We start from the raw sequence: 16814 nt of genomic DNA, 5'->3' as shown, positions 1-16814 counted from the left end.
TGAGGTAGTGGAATGCACTTTTGGAATTACTGATTGAAGCAGAAACCATGTCAGCAATCAAAATTGTTTTAGATAGATGGGTAAAGGAAAGGGGAATAAAGGTTTATGGAAACAAAGCAAGAACTACTGTTCATGTGGCAGATAAACACCAACACAAAATGGTTGTGTAGAATTGTCTGCTTCTGTGTTTAATTTCTAAATAACGAGGTAATTGGGAATACTTGACTTGCTATGTTGTACTCCTAGAACCAAATTCGGTAAATCAACAGGACATGATTACTGTACACGATTAGAGTGCTGACTGTTAGTTTGTGTGTGTGGAACAGGCTGCATGTCATACCAGCTTCAGTCAAAAAAAAATTTCCATACCTTTCCCAGCTTTATTTTCTGAGTAAAATTGTCCTTCACTTGTCTTGCTCTGCGACATTCAAAGGAGGCCAAAGTCTGTTTCTGTTGTGGGTATTAAGGGAGTTAACATGTTATTTCTGCAAAGAGGGGGATTTTGCTGAACCTTGCTTCTGTTCGTTAAAATTAAAGAAAGAGGAACAGTGTCAACATTTAATGGAATTTAAACTTGGGAGCCACAAGGCATCAACAGCATGATCGCACAGTTTCCAGGAACCAAATGAATACCCAGAAAATAGTGGAAATACCTAAAAAGTCAGTCAGCATCTCTAAAATAGAAAATACAACAATGATGTTTCTGTTCTGATGAAGGATACACACCCAAAGCATCATAACTTGACTTTTCTCTTTACAGATACCCGGCAATGTGGAAAATTGCCCAGGTATGTCCTGTACACAAAAAGCAGGACAAGTCCAACCCAGCCAATTATCGCCCCATCATTCTACTCTCAATCATCAGTAAAGTGATGGAACAGTGCCATCAAGCGGCACTTGCTTAGCAATAACCTGCTCACTGACGCTCAGTTTGGGTTCCGCCAGGGCCACCCAGCTCCTGACCTCATTACAGCCTTGGTTCAAACATGGACAAAAGAGCTGAACTCAAGAGGTGAGGTGAGAGTGACTGCCCTTGACATCAAGGCAGCATTTGACTAAGTATGGCATCAAGGAGCCCTAGCAAAACTGAAATCAATGGGAATCAGGGAGAAAACTCTCCACTGGTTGGAGTCATACCTAACGCAAAGGAAGATGGTTGTGGTTGTTGGAGGTCAATCATCTCAGCTCCAGGACATCACTGCAGGAGTTCCCCAGGGTAGTGTCCTAGGTCCAACCATCTTCAGCTGCTTTATCAATGACCTTCCTTCAATCATAAGGTCAGAAGTGGGGATGTTTGCTGATGATTGCACAATGTTCAGCACCATTCGCGACTCCTCAGATACTGAAGCAGTCAGTGTAGAAATACAGCAAGACCTGGACAATATCCAGGCTTGGGCTGAGAAGTGGCAAGTAACATTTGCGCCACACAAGTGCCAGGCAATGACCATGTCCAACAAGAGAGAATCTAATCATCACCCCTTGACATTCAATGGCATTACGATCGCTGAGTCCCCCATTATCATCATCCTAGGGGTTACCATTGACCAGAAACTGAACTGGAGTAGCCATATAAATACTGTGGCTACAAGAGAAATCCTGCAGTGAGCAACTCACCTCCTGACTCCCCAAAAGCATGTCCAAGGCACAAGTCAGGAGTGTGATAGAATACACTCTGCTTGCCTGGATGGGTGCAGCTCCAACAACGCTCAAGAAGCTCGATACCATCCAGGACAAAGCAGCCCGCTTGATTGGCACCCCATTCACTGCCTTGAACATTCACTCCCTCCACCACCGAAGCAGTGGCAGCAGTGTGTACCATTTACAAGATGCACTGCAGCAACGCACCAAGGCTCCTTAGACAGCATCTTCCAAACCCGCGACCTCTACCGACTAGAAGGACAAGGGCAGCAAATGTATGGGAACCACACCACCTGCAAGTTCCCCTCCAAGTCACACACCATCCTGCCTTGGAACTATATCGCCATTCCTTCACTGTCGCTGGATCAAAATCCTGGAACTCCCTTCCCAACAGCACTGTGGGTGTATCTACCCCATATGGACTGCAGCGGTTCAAGAAGGCAGTTCTCAAGGGCAATTAGGGATGGGCAATAAATGCTGGCATAGCCAGTGATGCCCACATCCCATGAACTTGCACCTTTTATGATGTGTTTATCTGCATAACAAGATCCAGTCCAATTAACATTTCACCACTTAAGGTGTATTTTCTTTCTCTTTTCTTATTCCAAAATGTATTAGTTTACATTTTCTACACTGAGCTGCAACAATTAGTCCAAACTGTTAGGCCATCTATGTCCTTCTGCTGTCTTTCATAATCCTTACCACAGGTTACCATACACGTAATTTGAAGATATCAGCAAACTGATATTGTGACCCCAATTGCTAATTTATAAATTGTAAATAAGAGCGGTACCACCACAAACCCTTCCAGAACACTGGTCACTACAGGTTTCCATTTTTAAAAGTTCTCTTTTACCACAACCCTTTGCCTTCCAACTATCTTTCTATCCACAAGAAATGCTGGAACCACTCAGCAGGTCTGGCAGGATCTGTGGAAAGAGAAACAGAGTTAACGTTTCGGGTCAGTGACCCTTCTTCGGAACTAGCAAATATTAGAAATGTTAGAGGTTATAAGCAAGTGAGCCGGGGGTGGGGCAAGAGATAACAAAGGAGAAGGTGTAGATTGGACAAGGCCACATAGCTGACCAAGAGATCATGGAGCAAAGGCAAGCAATATATTAATGGTGTGTTGAAAGACAAAGCATTAGTACAGATAGGATGTTAATGAACTGAGGATTGAATAGCAGCAAGTACAAACATGAAAAAAACAGTGGGCAAGCAAACTGAACAAACTACAATGAAATGAAATTAACAAAAGAAAAAAAGTTGTAAAAAATGTAAAAAAGAAAAAAGAAAAAATAACTAAATGAAAGTAAAATGGGGGGCCCGTCATGCTCTGAAATTATTGAACTCAATGTTCAGTCCGGTAGGCTGTGGTGTGCCTAATCGGAAAATGAGATCCTGTTCCTCGAGCTTGCGTTGATGTTCACTGGAATACTGCAGCAATCCCAGGACAGAGATGTGAGCATGAGAGCAGGGGGGAGTGTTGAAATGGCAAGCAACCAGAAGCTATGGGTCCTGCTTGCGGACTGAGCGGAGGTATTCCGCAAAGCAGTCACCCAGTCTGCGTTTGGTCTCCCCACTGTAGAGGAGACCACATTGTGAGCAGCGAGTACAGTATACCACATTGAAAGAAGTACAGGTAAATCGCTGCTTCACCTGAAAGGAGTGTTTGGGGCCTGGGATAGTGAGGAGAGAGGAGGTAAATGGGCAGGTATTACACCTCCTGCGATTGCAGGGGAAGGTGCCATGGGACGGGGACGAGGCGGTGGGGGTAATGGAGGAGTGGACCAGGGTGTCACAGAGGGAATGATCCCTTGGGAATGCTGACAGGGGAAGGGAGGGGAAGATGCGTTTGGTATTGGCATCACGCTGGAGGTGGCTGAAATGGCGGACGATGATTCTTTGGATATGGAGGCTGATGGGGTGGAAAGTGAGGACAAGGGGAACCCTGTCACAGTTCTGGGAGGGAGGGGAAGGGGTGAGAGTAGAGGTGCGGGAAATGGGCCGGACACGGTTGAGGACCCTGTCAACAACAGTGGGGGGGAATCCTCGGTTGAGGAAAAAGGAGGTCATATCAGAAGCACCGTCATGGAAGGTAGCATCATCAGAGCAGATGCGTCGGAGACGGAGAAACTGGGAGAATGGAATGGAGTCCTTACAGGAGATAGGGTGTGAAGAAGTGTAGTCCAGGTAGCTGTGGGAGTTGGTGGGCTTATAATGGATATTAGTAGACAACCTATCCCCAGAGATGGAGACAGAGAAGTCGAGGAAGGGAAGGGAAGTGTCAGAGATGCCACCTTCCATGACGGTGCTTCTGATATGACCTTTTTCCTCAACCGAGGATTCCCCCCCACTGTTGTTGACAGGGCCCTCAACCGTGTCTCCGCTCAGTTTGCAAGCAGGACCCTGAGCTTCTGGTTGCTTGCCATTTCAACACTCCCCCCTGCTCTCATGCTCACATCACTGTCCTGGGCTTGCTGCAATGTTCCACTGAATATCAACGCATGCTCGAGGAACAGCATCTCATTTACCGATTAGGCACACTACAGCCTATCGGACTGAACATTGAGTTCAATAATTTCAGAGCATGACAGCCTCCCATTTTACTTTCATTTAGTTATTTTTTCTTTTTTACATTTTTTACAATTTTTTTTCTTTTGTTAATTTCATTTCATTGTAATTTGTTCAGTTTGCTTTCCCACTGTTTTTTTTCATGTTTGTACTTGCTGCTATTCAATCCTCCGTTCGTTAACACCCTATCTGTACTAATGCTTTGTCTTTCAACACACCATTAACATATTGTTTGCCTTTGCTCCATGACCTCTTGGTCAGCTATGTGGCCTTGTCCAATCTACACCTTCTCCTTTGTTGTCTCTCTCCCCACCCCCGGCTCACTTGCTTATAGCCTCTAACATTTCTAATATTTGCTCGTTCTGAAGGAGGGTCACTGACCTGAATCGTTAACTCTGTTTCTCTTTCCACAGATGCTGCCAGACCTGCTGAGTGGTTCCAGCATTTCTTGTTTTTATTTCAGATTTCCATCATCCGCAGTTCTTTGCTTTTATCTTTCTATCCATGTAGCTACATGGACCTTAAATCCAAATGCCATTATCTTTGCCCAAAGTGTCTTAAGTAGGACCTTATCAAATACTTCTTGCAAATACAAATAAACTGGATCCATTGCATCCCTTCCACCTATTCTTTCAGCTATTTCTTCACCCAATTCTATAAGGTTGGTCAAGTACAAAATGCCTCTTCGGAGTCCCTGATTAATTCATGTTTCTCCAAATGCCTAGTATTTTTTTCCATATTACAGATTCCAGTCATTCACCAACACCAGAATGAAGGTAAACTAGCCTATAGTTTCCTGGCTTACTGCTATCTTCTGTTTCAAAAAGGAGACTCATTGCAGCCCTCTCCAGTCCTCTGACAGAGTTTCTAGAATCCAGCTGGAAAATATTCTGAATGAGAAAACCTATCTTAAAGCGCACAGAAATTCAATAAACACAGTAAAAATGCAAAAGGACAGTTTTACCAAGGAATATATTCCATTCAAAACGTTGAGCAATCATTTAACAATAAATAATGCCAAAAAATAAACTACTATCCATGAAGAAAGAGTAAAGGATCTGAAGGCACGGCAGTCACAGCACTCAAGTTTTGCCCATGAAAACAATCTTTTCCACCCTTCCCTACTCCACTCCAAAAAAAAATCAGGAAAACTCTGGTCCTAAGCTTACTCACCATTTTTGGTGTATTCTTGATGGTGGAGTGTCACAACAGCATTTCCAGACATGCCAATTGACCCGAGAATTGTTTCCACTGGTTTTCCACTTCTTAGTCGATGCACTCCAGTTTGCGATGCTTACCTAGGCATCCCTGTGCCCTGTCTGCCGAGTTCCCATGGAGCTACTTAATGAAGGCCCATGGTGTTGGTGCACCAAGTCACACTCACAATGCACTAGGAGTAAATTATAATGATTTAAATGAGGCATATCTGTTGCAAGGATAGGCAGCAACATGTTGTACCACAGATATTTGACAAAATTATTGACTCAGCCATGGACAAAGTGGCAATTAATCTGCCCATAAAGTGTATAATCAACCTAATGCCATCAAAACACAGTCCAATTTAAAAAACATTTCTCCCTATTTAGTGAGATACCAGGCACTGGTTTTGCTTACATTAGTAGTCAATGTCTGACCACACGTGATGTAATGGTGCGGAGTATTCTGGATAGATGCCCATCTGTCAGGAGTGTTCTTGATCGCTCTCTCTCCTCCCACCGCCGCCCCCACCCCACTCCCACACCCCGTGCCTGTCTCTCTCTCTGTCTCTGTTGGTCTCTCTCTCTCTCTGTCTCTCTCTGCCTCTCCTCTCCTTCCCCCCTTTCTCTCTCTGTCCCTCACTGTTTCCCCCCTTTCTGTGTGTCCCCTCTCTGTGTGTCCCCTCTCTATATGTTCCCCCCACCCCCCCCCCCACCCCGTGTCTCCACTCTCTGTGGCTTCCCTCTCTGTTTACTGATCTCAGCTGGTAAAGTGATGCGCTTTCATGCCCTTGCTAAACGAATGTCCACTGCCATTTTTAATGCTGGCACAGCACCTTCTGCCAATGCTTATAACACCCACTGCCATCTTTAGTGCTGGCAAACCAGCTTCAGCTAATGTTTAGAACTATGTTCGCCATGTTTAATGCTGGCAATCAGTCCTCAGTTGATGTCTCTAACTAGACCAAAAACAAACCACTGTGAATTTGGAAATCTGAAATAAGTTCTCAGCAGGTTAAGGAAGAAGCCAATGGCAGATTTCCAAAACCCCAATGTCAGAAATCCACCATTTTGCAGAAATTTCTCATCCCTGAATTTAATATTACCACGGACCTCAAAATGTTTACCACGGACACGTTGCTGACCTCTGTTGCCAGTAACAATGAACACTGGAGAAAGTGAATAACATTTGAACGTGAAGACTGAAGAAAGTTTGAGAAGTATTGGAGCTGGAAAGTGCTTTTGAAGTGTTCTCTTTTTTTAATTTTCACCTAGACAGCATTTATCTTGCCTCTGACTGCCCGAGGAACAAAGAGTCCACTTGGTTATTGTGCTCCTACTGGCAGTATGAGGTTCCGAGAACCAGATGTGGACTGCCCATGAGCATTCTATTGTTTGTTATATAATGAAAAAGAAGGAACAGCAAGAGAGGACAGAGGGAAGGGAAATGAGACAATGAATGATGAGGAGGATGAGCCCTTCAAGATATTACCCCATCCCAAAGAACCTACAGGCCCCACAGATCCTATGAAGACTTTAGTGAGGAGCTTTGTATCAAAGTGGCAATAGGCTTACTACATGACAACCTGCAGCTAAGGTCATCTGTTCTGACAGCCCTGCCTATGGCTGTGCAGCTCATTATGCTGTATGTGTTCCAAGCAGCTATGGGTGTTACTGATAGAATCATAGAATGGTTACAGCCCAGAAGGAGGCCATTCGGTCTGTCATGTCCGTGCGTGTTCTGGAAACTATCAACCTGGATGCCATCTGACAAACCTTTGAGGAGAGCTGAGGGATTCATCCAGTTTCGCATTACAGCAACATGTTAGGTCCATACAAATTTAGGGTATTGCTGGCTTCCCAAAACTGTGCAATACTTTGGTGCAATAGATGGCACACGTATAGCATTATGAGCTTGTACAATCAATCTTCTCAACTTCCTTTATACAAAGAGCTGCCACTCACTGAATGTCCAGACTGTGTGAGATAAGATACAAAGGATCCTCCACATGAGTGCACGATTTGCTGGAAGTTGCACGATATATCGCCCTTAGAAATTTTACCCTCTCTGAGCGCTGCAATAAAGATGATCAAGTGAACGGATGGCCTGTGAATGACAAGGCATTGTCCTTCTGCTATGGATAATCCTCCCACTAAGAGCTGCAAGAACAGTAGCTGAAATGTATTACAGAAAGGTACATGCCTCTATCAGAGTAGTCATTGGGAGGACCATTGTGGTCTTGAAGGGACCTTGAACAGATCATCGGATGCTCTACTGTATGCTTCAGATCATGTATCTGACCTATTTATAGCCTTCTGTGTCCCACAGAATTTTGCCACCTGAAAGGGGCTGGACATGGCAATTCCTGGAGAGTTGACTTTTCCCTGCTTTTGAGGCAAAACAAGTGGGAATAGAGAATCAGGAGGCAGTGACAGTCAAAAACGCTTCAGTGACAGCTGTCAGGGTCATCAGAACTCAGCTTATCAATGAAGTGCTCTCATCTGTTTAACAAAGCCTACCTTTGTTATCATTATAATTACACCTGCACTCCCACCTTCATAAATTATAGCTCCTCCAACCCATCCTAGTATATCACATCACATCAGAACCGCCCTGCCTTACTGCCTGCATTAATGGTTATGTGTTTAGGTTAATAGCCCAGTAGCTAATAATCCAAGAAAGGGGAAGGTTTGAGTAAATGATGGCATCAGTTCTTCATTTGAACTGATTTCATATCTAAACCTTAGGAGTGTCATCATCTGCCAAGTCCAAAACAGGAGAGGGATGGAGACAGGAACAAGATTTGGCATGGAATTTACTTAGTCTATCTTTCTTTTTTTAAACCTCCCTCTCTCCTTGTGATGATGTAACTACTTTGTTTTTTTCTAAAACGGAATGAAGTTTACATATCATACCATCAGTAAGGACTGGAGCTCCGGTTATTTAGTAGGTTTTGCTTTATGTTTCTACATGGTACTCCTGGTACTTAGACAACAAACTTCAGAACTATAGTAATAAAAACAAGAAATGCTGGAAATACTCAGCAGGTCTAGCAGCATCTGTGGAGGGAGAAGCAGAGTTAACGTTTCAGGTCAGTGACCCTTCATCAGGCCCTTCTCTCTCCACAGATGCTGCCAGACCTGCTGAGTATTTCCAGAATTTCTAGCTTTTATTTCAGATTTCCAGCATCTGCAGTATTTTGCTTTTATTCAGAAATATAGTCATCTGCTTATTATTAAATTGCAGTTAATCTATAAATGTATAGTTCTTATTTTGTTTTCTTATTGTTATTTAACTCCACGGGAAGTGAAAGGATGTTTTTAACCACTGATGAGCATTGATTATTGTGTAATTAAATGTTTCTCAATTTCTTGATAAGTGTCTACACCAAAAAAAGGATTTTTTTGCACTAAGGTATGTCGCTGAGCTTGGCTAGAGATACTTCCCTCAGTGAGACTATTTCTTTATTGACCCTTATCTTCTTATGCAGCATAATGGGACAAAACTTGAGAGCGGATTCAGGAGCTGAGCGACATGTGTACAATTTAAATTCAGTGAAACTCCAATGAAGTTGCAAGTGTAGGTTTGTATCTTGGAGTGGCTGGAAGACCAGGCGAAAACTAAACCAAATGCTCAGGTTTACATTTTTAAAAAAACAAAGACAGACTATTAGATAAGCTGAGAAAATCAAGTGAATATATTAGAACTGGAAGATGCCCAACAAGCTCATTCTTTTTTTGATTAATCGTAACATGGGATAGACATGTTGTACCACGGACATTTGACAAAATTTTGACTCAACCATGGACCTGTTGGCAATTAATCTGTACAGCCAATCTAATGCCATCAAAACAGTCAGACTTAAAAGACATTTCTTCCTATAAATAAAGTAGCTAAGCATACAAGCATCAATGGAGAGCAGCACAACTGTATTAGCTAGCTAGCAAGCAAAATAGTATGAAATGCCAATGTGAATTACTTTTGTTGACAGAATAGAGCCAGCTACCATGTCACAGGGTGGTAGATGGACCTTATCGGATGACCTCTATGGATTTACACTGTGTCAGGAGTGCAGACTCATCCAATAAACCATGAACATCAAGAAGAGGATTGTTATTGTGGTTACTGAGGTGAGGCAGTAGAAAAATCAGCAATAGGAAGAAGGACCATGACTCACACTGGTGTTATCACAAGACAATTTAACCCGTGATGGTCAATGTTTGTGCAACTTCTCTACCTGCTTGTAATATGTGTCTGAAGACAGGGCGGTCAACAAAAGGGCAGTGATCTCCAGATCAGGAGAATCTTATGAGAGGGAGCAGAAGAGTCATTGTAAAACTGAAAAGCAGTGTGGGACAGGAAGGGATAGAGAGATTAACAGTAGATAGCCAAGATGAGTTCATTCATCTTGACAGGCTGTAAAATTAGGTCCTGGATTCTAAAACACAGAAACAACAGTATCTCTCATGGATAAAATGTCATTTACTCATGAAAACTAGTGACAAAATTAGATAAACTCAATTACAAATAAAGAGCATCCTTCAGTTCTGCCAATAATGCAATTCTATTAAATTTACTCATGTCTCTATCTCAGTCTATCTCTGTCGAATCTGATTGAACTATGACAAGATAATTATTAACACAAGCTTTTCTGCAAAAAGTTGAGTGGTTGTTACTGCAAGTATTATTCAGTTACAAAATGTTTAGTCACCATCTGTAAGATTGTACTCCAGACTAACCAATTTATCAAAGGTGCACCTTTAACATAATATAATTATGTGATACAGGCAACTTTCAAATGACATTGGCCACTCAGGTTATTTGCCTTCAAACTGGAAAAGAAATGATGCACATTGCCGTTACAGATCTTTGACATACTTGTAAACTTATCATTCAATGAAATTCACAGCAAAAAAAAAAATCAGTTAATGACTGTTTCTAACATGGTCATTGAAACATCATAAATTTTTACTATGTCTTCCACAACAGTTTTTAAAACTACAAATGTAGCATGTATTTTGTTAAGGAATCATAGAGAGTGCATCATAAAGTAAGGTTTGTTAAAACCTTCCATTTCATTGTTTTTACTAACTATTGTATATGGTTCAGCAGCAGAATCACAGAATCATTACAGTGCAGAAGGAGGCCATTTGGCCCATCATGTCCTCACTGGCTCTCTGAATGAGCAACTCCCTCAGTTCCATTCCTCTGCCTTCTCCCCATAACCCTGCGCATTCTTCCTTTTCATGTAACTGTCTACTTCCCTTTTGACTACCTCAATTGAACCTGCCTCCACCAAGTTCTCAGGCAGTGCATTCCAGACCTTAACCACTCGCTGCGTGAAAAAGTTTTTCCTCGTCACTTTTGCTTCTCTTACCAAATACTTTAAATCGGTGCCCTCTCGTTCTCAATCCTTTCATGAGTGGGAACAGTTTCTCTCTATCTACTCTGTCCAGACCCCTCATGATTTTGAATACCTCTATCAAATCTCCTCTCAGCCTTCTCTTTGAGGAAAACAGTCCTGACTTCTCCAATCTATCTTCATAACTGAAATTCCTCATCCCTGGAACCATTCTCGTGAATCTTTTCTGCACTCTCTCCAATGCCTTCACGTCTTACCTCAAGTGCGGCACCCAGAATTGGACGCAATACTCCAGCTGAGGCCGAACAAGTGTCTTATACAAGTTCAGCATAACTTCCTTGCTCTTGTACTCTATGCCCCTATTAATAAAGCATACAGGATGCTGTATGCTTTATTAACGGCCCTCTCAACCTGTCCTGTCATCTTCAATGAGTTATGCACATATAGACCCAGGTCCCTCTGCTCCTGCACCCCCTTTAGAATTGTACCCTTTATTTTATATTGTCTTTCCATGTTCTTCCTACCAAAATGAATCACTTCACATTTCTCTACATTGAACTTCATCTCCCACCTGTCTGCCCATTCCACCAACTTGTCTATGTCCTTTTGAAGTTCTACACTATCTTCCTCGCAGTTCACATTGCTTCCAAGTTTCATATCATCTGCAAACTTTGAAATTGTGCCCTGTACACCAAGATCTAGGTCATTAATAAATATCAGGAAAAACAAGTGTCCCAACACTTATCCCTGGGGAACTCCACTACAAACCTTCCTCCAGCCCAAAAAACATCCATTAACCACTACTCTTTGTTTCCTGTCACTCAGCCAATTTCATATCCATGTTGCTACCTTCCCTTTTATTCCATGAGCTACAAGTTTACTCACAAGTCTGTTGTGTGGCACTGTATCAAATGCCTTTTGAAAGTCCACATACAACACATCAACAGCATTGCCTTCATCGACCCTCTCTGTTATCTCCTCAAAAAACTCCAGCAATTTAGTTAAACATGATTTTCCCTTAATTAATTGGCATTCCTTAAATAACTCATATTTGTCCATGTGACTATTGATTTTGTCCCAAATTAGTTTTTCTAGAAGTTTTCCCACCACCGAAGTTAAACTGAGTGGCCTGTAGTTGCTGGGCTTATCTTTGCACCCTTTTTTGCACAAAGGTATAACGTTAGCATTTCTCCAGTCCTCTGGCACCACCCCCAATTCTAAGGAAGACTGAAAAATTATGGCCAATGCTTCTGCAATTTCCACCCTCACTTCCCTCAGTATCCTTGGATGCATCTCATCCGGTCCTGGTGCTTTATCCACTTTAAGTACAGACAGCCTATCTAATACTTCCTCTTTATCAATTTTAAACCTCTAAAGTGTCTGACTTACCTCCTCTTTCAACATTGCCTGGGTTCATCTTCTTCCTTGGTAAACACAGAAGCAAAGTATACATTTAATACCTCAGCTATGCCCTCTGCCTCCGTGTGTAAATCCCCTTTCTGGTCCCTAATTGTCCCCACTCGTCCTTTTACCACCCTTTTACTATTTATATGTCTATAGAAAACCTTGGGATTTCCTTTAATGCTAGCTACCAGTCTCTCTTCATGCTCTCTCTTTGCTTCTCTTATTTGCTTTTTCACTTCCCCTCTGAACCTTCTATATTCAGCCTGGTTCTCAATAGTATTTTCTACCTGGCATCTGTCATAAGCACACTTTTTCTTCTTTATTTTAATCTCTATCTCTTTTGTCATCCAGGGAGCTCTGGATCCTGTTTTTGCCAAAAGCACTCAGTCCCATGACACAATACTCTGGTATTCATGAGAAACTTACAGTGATGACTTCTGGAGATTCCTTGGATTTGCTTGCCTGTTATCCCCTCAATGCAAGCTCTGGAACAATGTGATTACAAATGGATAGCAGCAGAATTGCAACATTTATATAGAAGTAAAAGTCAAGTAACTTTCAACATGTCACTGAGCTTGTGTTCCAAGTGAAAGTAATGCTTGCCAGAGTGTAGAAATTGAGACATTTCCTGAGTGACTACTTCCATCTTAAAATGAGTTTACATAACACAAGCCTTCAAACTTGTGTTTTAAAATAACCTAGCTGCTAGGCCACATTACAATTTTGTCTTACATAGGGGGTCAGTTAGACAATTTCAGAAATATAAAGGCATTAACATTTATCTTACTATTAATCAAAACAACAACAAATGTGCATTTTTGTGAAGAAGCTTTAAATGAGAAGACTAATTTATTGACTTACTTTCTCATCACTATGTTGGACATTGATTTAGTAAGCTACCTGGCATTTTTTATTTGCTTGCACAATTAGTAATTGGGCTGTATTTTACAGCCCCTCTGACTTTGGAGGTCATAGCGGGGGTGGGGGGGGGAGCCAGAAACTGCCTCCGGCAGAGGCCCGCCATGGGCCTCGCGCAGGAAGGCCCAGCCCAATAGTTCTGGTAGTGGCGAGGCCTCTTAGCGGCCCTTTTGCTGCTCGGTGACAGGAGCCCCATTTAAATTTATTTAAATAAACAAATTGATTACATTTCCACTCCCGCTATCTGTCCCGGAGCGATATTGATGCCTGTGGCCGGCACTCCTGCGCTTTCAGATCCCCATCCGGAATCTAAGGTGGAAGACTGGTGGGGAGGGGAAGCAGGTAAGCAGGTAAGTTTTTTTATTGCGGTGGATGGGGCAGGGGCAGTGGTGCTGGAGCGGTGTCAGACTCATTTCATCAGTCTAGGGGATGGTGGGAAGGGGTAAAGTTTAAAGTTTATCAACTTTGGGGCGGGAGAGGTCAGGTGCACAAGGTAAGTGTTTTGTGGGGAGAGGGCAGGTAATTAATTCGATGGTTATTGTGGGGTGGGTGGGAGGGGGTCAGAATCAATTTATTTTACTTTTTAAAAACACTACCTCTTTTTAGTAATGAAATTGAACGTTAGGGCTCGAAGCCCTTTAAAAATGGCATCAGTGCCTGTGCAAAGGCTGTTGACGCCATTGCTGGGGACGGACTGCCTGCCCCCTCCATGTCATCGGGGAGGGGCGGTGGCGGTCCACCCCGGCCATTTAAATGAGCTGCCGCGTTTAATATCGTGGTGGCTACATGACGTGCAGTCTGCACGGGCATGCCTCTATTGTTTACTTCCGCCACTGATTTCGGCAGTGGGAATGTAAAATGCAGCCCATTGTCTGCCTGCAAGCTTGTTGTAGCAATGTGGAGTATTCTGGATAGATGTCCATCTGTCAGATATGATCTTGATTGCTCTCTCTCCCTCCTCTCTCTCTCTTTGTCTGTCTCTCTCCTCCCCCCTCTCTGTGTTCCCCACTCTTTATGTCGATCCCCCCTTTTTGTGTTGTCCCTCCTCTCTGTGTTGACCCCCCTCTGTATTTTTCCCTCCCCTCTGTGTCCGTCCCCCCCCACCTCTGTGTCATCCTCCTGTCTCTGTGTTGCCCCCTCTCTCTGTTTTGCCCTCTCTTTCTGTTTCCCTCTATTTATCTGATTCCCTCTCTCTCGCTGACCCCCCTCTTTCTCTGTCCCCCTTTCTCTCTGTCTCTCCCCTCTCTCTCTCTTCCCCCTCCTCTCTCTTCCTCCTCTCCCTCTCCCTGTCCTCCTTCTCTCTGCCACCTCTCTCTCTGTCTCCCTCTCTCTGTCTCTCTCTCTCTGTCCCCCCTCTGTCTGCCCCATCTCCCCCACCCCGCCCCCACCCACCACCGCACGCAACCCCCCCCCCACCCCCACCACCCCCCAACGCCTGACTGTTGCTGAGAGCAGGAATAGTGATTTCCAAACTTTTGATAGCCTTGTGGTTTTCCAGCAGGTTCCAATTTTTTATAAAAGCTCGCTGCAAAACCCTGAAGCTGTCAGAAATTCGGAAACCACTGTTTCTGCTCTCAGCACCTGTCTGCTGTCCGACGGGTTCCGATTTTTATTTAAAGCTGGTCTGGTCAGAAAGAAGAAGCCAATGGAAAATTTCTCCTCCCTGAAGTTACCAGTCACAGACCTCAACAGTTTCTACCACGGAGACTGGTGTCCATGTACAGACACACTGCCAACCCTTTGTAACCTTCTCTACCCATACTCTAAATATATCACCCATTCCCTTCTTCCTCCACAATCATACCTAGTTTCTACTTGAGTCATTTGTACTATTCAGAAAGGCTTTTTAAAAAAATTAGTCTTATAGTAATAAGAATTTTCCTTTATAACTGCTCAATCAGATGAGGAACCTTCATAAACATGTTAAAACACAATAGTTTAAATAATAAAAGCACTATGGTTAAACGTTTCATACATTTTCGGGTTTATGAGTTTATTGTGACCTTTGGTGACCACATGACATAATGAGATTATCTGGACTATTACGGCGATAGGAGACTTTGTGTCTGACAGTAGCTCTTGCCCAAAACCCTTGTTCAACAAACATAGAACTGGACATTCAGTTATTTGCCTTTCAACACAATTGTGTTCCAGGAAGCAGTGAACTCCGTCCAAAGTAAACAGCCTCGCATAACTTTCAGAGCTGTTAAAGCATTGAGAGGATATGGTTATAGGAGGAGGCTGTGACCAACATTATGCAGTTCTGTCCTGCTTTCGCTTTTCAGAGGTTACTTTCATTCAATCGTCGTAAAGAGCTTTTAAAAAATCAACTTACATTTGCAATCTTGACAAATTTAAATCAATAAAAATGTTGCCAGTTTTGTAAACTGAATGCAAGGTTTGAGGGAGGACCCAATCTAGTTTACACAAACAGAGACTGTGGGCTGAATTTTATAAGCCCACTGCCGAAATCGTCGGCGGGGGAAAGCAATGGTGGTCCGCCCGCGCAGGCCACATGTGGCGGAGTCACCGCGATCCTAAGTGCGGCAGCTCATTTAAATAAAAACAAGAAATGCTGGAACCACTCAGCAGGTCTGGCAGCATCTGTGGAAAGAGAAGCAGAGTTAACGTTTCGGGTCAGTGACCCTTCTTCGGAACTGACAAATATTAAATAAGTCACAGGTTATAAGCAAGTGAGGTGGAGGTGGGGCAAGAGATAACAAAGGAGAAGGTTTAGATTGGACAAGGCCACATAGATGACCAAAAGGTCATGGAGCAAAGGCAAACAATATGTTAATGGTGTGTTGAAAGACAAAGCATTAGTACAGATAGGGTACTAACGGACTGAAGATTGAACAGCAGCAAGTGCAAACATGAAAAAAAAACAGTGGGTAAGCAAACTGAACAAACTAAGATGAAATGAAATAAATGCAAAAAAAAGGTTGTAAAAAATGTAAAAAAGAAAAAAAGAAGAAAGAAGAAAAAACAACTAAAAATGAAAGTAAAATGGGGGGCTGTCATGCTCTAAAATTATTGAACTCATTGTTCAGTCCGGCAGGCTGTAGTGTGCCTAATCGGTAGATGAGATGCTGTTCCTCGAGCTTGCGTTGATGTTCACTGGAACACTGCAGCAAACCCAGGACAGAGAGGTGTTCCGCAAAACGGTCACCCTGTCTGCGCTTGGTCTCCCCAATGTAGAGGAGACCACACTGTGAGCAGCGAATACAGTATACTACATTGAAAGAAGTACAAGTAAATCGCTGCTTCAGCTGAAAGGAGTGTTTGGGGCCTGGGATAGTGAGGAGAGAGGAGGTAAATGGGCAGGTATTACACCTCCTGCGATTGCAGGGGAAGGTGCCATGGGATGGGGACGAGGTGGTGGGGGTAATGGAGGAGTGGACCAGGGTGTCCGGAGGGAACGATCCCTTCGGAATGCTGACAGGGGAAGGGAGGGGAAGATGCGTTTTGTAGTGGCATCACGCTGGAGGTGGCTGAAATGGCGGACGATGATCCTCTGGATATGGAGGCTGATGGGGTGGAAAGTGAGGACAAGGGGAACCCTGTCACAGTTCTGGGAAGGAGGGGAAGGGGTGAGGGCAGAGGTACGGGAAATGGGCTGGACATGGTTGAGGGTCCTGTCAACAACAGTGGGGGGGAATCCTCGGTTGAGGAAAAAGGAGGTCATACCAGAAGCACCGTCATGGAAGGTAGCATCATCAGA

At 43.4% G+C, this 16814-nt stretch overlaps 1 long non-coding RNA gene across 1 annotated transcript; it reads right to left on the bottom strand.

Moving 5' to 3' along the window:
- Positions 1–368: 368 nt before the first annotated feature.
- On the bottom strand, positions 369–12673 carry LOC137372976 (uncharacterized). Its single transcript, XR_010975538.1, has 3 exons — positions 12602–12673; positions 5386–5602; positions 369–450 (listed from the first exon to the last, which is right to left on the bottom strand). It is a non-coding gene; the product is annotated as an uncharacterized lncRNA (long non-coding RNA).
- Positions 12674–16814: the final 4141 nt, after the last annotated feature.

The sequence above is a fragment of the Heterodontus francisci genome, chromosome 8 (assembly GCF_036365525.1).
Source record: "Heterodontus francisci isolate sHetFra1 chromosome 8, sHetFra1.hap1, whole genome shotgun sequence".
In the NCBI taxonomy this organism is placed as follows: Eukaryota; Metazoa; Chordata; class Chondrichthyes; order Heterodontiformes; family Heterodontidae; genus Heterodontus; species Heterodontus francisci.
The sequence above is the reverse complement of the archived record's forward strand: the minus strand, read 5'-3'. Positions and strand labels throughout refer to the sequence as shown.